Below are 4,062 nucleotides of genomic sequence, written 5' to 3' on the forward strand. Positions count from 1 at the left end.
ACGCCGCGCTGCCTGCCGCACCCCCATTGGCTGAACCGAGTGTCGGATAAAGCTTCCGCGCCGCCGATTGGCGCGCAGAGCTACGCCCCGCCCCCCTGACTGTCAGACTGAAGAGAGTGAGAGCTCCCGGGATCGGTGTTTAAATGTACGTCTCCTGGGCGCTGATTGGCCCGTGCGAAGGGCAACCGGCGCGCTGATTGGCGGCCCCGGGAGGAACGCCCTTCCGCGGCTGTGCCTCGCCACGTGGGTAGCAACGCTGCGAAATTGTTCGTCTTTTTTCATATATAAAACGTGAGAAGATCAGCAGCAAAGCTCGAGGGACCTGCAGCATCAGCAGATGGCTCAGCACCCAAGGGCAGGCCTGGGGTACGCGCTGCAGAACCGGTAAATGACCATAGCGATGATTCAAGCATCAATGAGTCAACATGGCACGCATCAAAGGACCGCGGAGCTGTGGCTGTCATCGTGGAGGTTTGCAATATCTCACACGTCACCTCTTTAAATAGGACAGTTATGGAGGTTTCTCCAAAAGTACTCTCCACCCTACCTCTCTCTATGCACTTTCACCACGAAGGAACAAGAGCCTGCACTCTGCACTCAGAAATACCTGCATCAGTGGAGGTGACACACTGCCACTGTCACCACTGCTGAAATCCACACCCACCGCCTCACTGTGCTCACATCCACTGCTTGGTGTCCATCAGCGCTCAGCAAGCACTGTCAGTGGAGGCCGTTTTTTTTGAATGCAGAAAGTCAGTGACACACCTTTGCTCCATACTCACTTCCATGTCAGATGCCATTGTATCACACTGCCCCTCTGCTGCCATCTGTCACATAGCAACAAAACGTGATGGGATATTGGCAGGAAGGTTCAGCTCTGCTGCCATCCCACCAATATTCAACTCTGGTGTCGTGGGGCCAACATCATAAAATAGAAGGTATTACTTTTGGAGCAGCTCTTGTATATTGAGCAACAAAAGACAACCACAGGCCAGGATGCCATTGGGCTTTCTGACTGCCTGAGTGCACTGCTGGCTTATGTTCAATCTTTCTTATCAGCATGCGCTCTTTGAAGACCTATCTAACAACATCTACTTGTGCACTCGGGTTACAGACCAATACCAGTGTGCTGCCAGCAGAAGCAATGGTTGGTCACCCAATGCCAGCTTATCAGCAGCCACAGGCCACTCACTGTCACTCGGGCACCCATCTGTGACATTATCAACCAGAGCCAGGAACACAACGTGACTGCAGAGGACACAGATATGGGAGGGCATCGATTGGCCATCACGCTGATGAATTACCTCTCTACTCCTGCACCATGTTGGTGAACTTCCCTGTTTGAGCACTGGAGCTCTTGGCAGACTCTGGTCTGATTTTTCCACCTGAATTAACACTGTTGTTTTGACATAACTAGAGTGTCACCGAAGAAAATACTACATAAATTACTAACGATGATTTCCTCCCTGCAGTAACTTAGGAATGCTTTTGCTTTTCACAGGCCCCTGAGAAAGCTCCGGAAATACCTTTCTTGTTTTGCTTCTTTTTTTTTTAATGTATATATATTTTTCATGTTTTATATATGTGCAAGGGCTTCTCCAAAAGTAATACCTCCTATTTTATGATGTTAGCCCCACAACACCAGAGTTGAATATTGGTGGGATGGCAGCAGAGCTGAACCTTCCTGCCAATATCCCATCACGTTTTGTTGCTGTGACAGATGGCAGCAGAGGGGCAGTGTGACACAATGGCATCTGACATGGAAGTGAATATGGAAAAAAGGGTGTGTCACTGACTTTCTGCATTCAGAAAAACCGGCCTCTACTGACATTCACTAATGCTTGCTGAGCACTGATGGACACCAAGCAGTGGATGTGAGCACAGTGAGGCGGTGGATGTGGATTTCAGCAGTGATGATAGTGGCAGTGTGTCACCTCCACTGATGCAGGTATTTCTGAACACAGAGTGCAGGCTCTTGTTCCTTCGTGGTGAAAGTGCATAGCTAATGGTGGAGAGTACGTTTATAAATAATGCTTCGTAGCTGAGAATTTGCTCTATCAAACACTGTTATTTTGTTCTTTGCATCTGTTGACTTTTCCATGGAAATAAATAGGAGGCACTACTTTCGGAGCGACCCACGTATATTAAACAAAGCGCTGAAGCTGCGCAGGCCGCCGCTAGAGGGCAAAGCAAGCTAAACAATCATCATCCCTAGAGCGACAAAGAAAACGATGTCACTCTAAGAGGCCTCTGCCATATCACACCATGAATCACCAAACCTGGATACCCGGAGCTAAGGCCAAAAAGGCAGCACCGACAGGGAAGCAAACACGCAGCCTGCAGCTTGCAGGAGGATGTGTCTGCCCGCAGCTGCCAGTCACAGTGACTCAGGGACAGGCAAAGCACGGCCTGCTCTCACGCTCTGGGCTTGACAACCCAGTGACCTACATCTATCGCCGTAGGACTAAGAGCAGCTCCTCGCTGTGCTATGGCTGCAGTGTGCATCGTGCAGTCGGGGGTGGAAGGAAAATTAATGAGGAAAGCATTGGATTTGCTTGGAAAGAAAAAACATTAACAGTAAATTAATTCAATCTTGATCGATGCTTACCCAGTTTGGTATTTTTTTTCTTTACACATCTATTTTTAGAACTTTCTAATTTTGAATTAGAGTACCACCGAATGTGAAAGCTTCGTTTCTTCCACATCCACCGCAGACACTTGCTAAGTATTTCTGAGAGCTTGTTGCTGTAGTTCTCACTTATCCAGCTCCTGTTGTACTTACAAGATGAAATGCTGGCAATTTTGTGTTTTAGGCATTGTACTACTACATCAGAAAGCAAGTAAAAACAAGTGCCTTGAGGATAACTGCTGAGCCTCACATTAAGCAACGTTATTTTATACCAATCCAGGAAAACGTCAGTATGTGTTAACTATAAAAGAACATTCAGAGCAGCTTCAGGTATTGGTAAAAAAGCAGCGTATCTAAGCAAAAAGTGCACTCAGCGAGGTACTTGTCAGAGGCACAGTTACAGGGAAAGAAAGCCTCGCATTAATTGGTTCTGTGGTAATTATGTGTAATAGCAAGTATCTGCTACAACTCACCTCTCCCAGCTGAGAATAACCATACACTGCTACTTTCTGTCCACAACCGTATAGAGCTGTACAGATGCTTTCAGTGCTAAATGTGCTGTACATGACTGCACTTCTTTGTGCCTTTATCTGAAGTATACAAGAGGGCAGCAGCTGAGACATGAGCTCTATTTAAACTGTTCTCATCCCTGCCCACAGCTCTCACCTGTTCCTCTATTTATTGTCTGAAGCATCACTGATGAATCTGAATCAGTTTGATTGATGTCGCTTTGCCTTTGGACTGCTTAGTCTAACCCTCATTGGTTATTTTGACCCTCCTGTGTAATGAAAAAAGCCAACTTGGATAAAGCTGAATGAGCAGTACTTAATGTTTTAAGCAGATTTCAGGGCTTCCCACAATTTCCTTAAATTTTACAGTAAAACTCTTTGAAACTGTCCTTACAAAAGCAGGAAAATACCTCAGGATTGTTTAACAGAAATGTCTGAGGGCTGTAACGGTAAAAAGCTCTCTCCAGACGTACAATTAGCCTGAGCAGTCACCAGGACCTGCGTTCAGCTCTTTGCAGCAGCAACGCCCACATCAGCAGCCCGCAGAACACTCGGCAGGCAAAAGCCGTGGGCCAGCACATCTCCCGGCCGTCTCTTCCCTACACAGTTCCGCTGTCCCCTCCCCTCCCTTCTCCTCAGGAGCTGCTGTGAGGTTAAAGCCGGAGAACCAGGAAGCCGTGAGGGCACGGCGGGGCCGGAGACGCTCCCACCACACCGAAGCGCTCGGAGCTCCCATCTCAGGGCAGGGCACGAGAGCCGGCTCTCACAGCAACGCGCCCAGCAACATCAGCCGCGGCGGGATAGGGCCGAGCGGACCGCCCGACGAGCAGCCCAGAGATGCGATACGCGCCCCGCCGCGGGCCACCACCCGCCACCTCATGGTGCGCGTGCGTGTGAGCATCGCGCGCCCCATCAGCGCGGCCG

The sequence above is a fragment of the Meleagris gallopavo genome, chromosome 17 (genome assembly GCF_000146605.3).
Source record: "Meleagris gallopavo isolate NT-WF06-2002-E0010 breed Aviagen turkey brand Nicholas breeding stock chromosome 17, Turkey_5.1, whole genome shotgun sequence".
NCBI classification, from domain to species: Eukaryota; Metazoa; Chordata; class Aves; order Galliformes; family Phasianidae; genus Meleagris; species Meleagris gallopavo.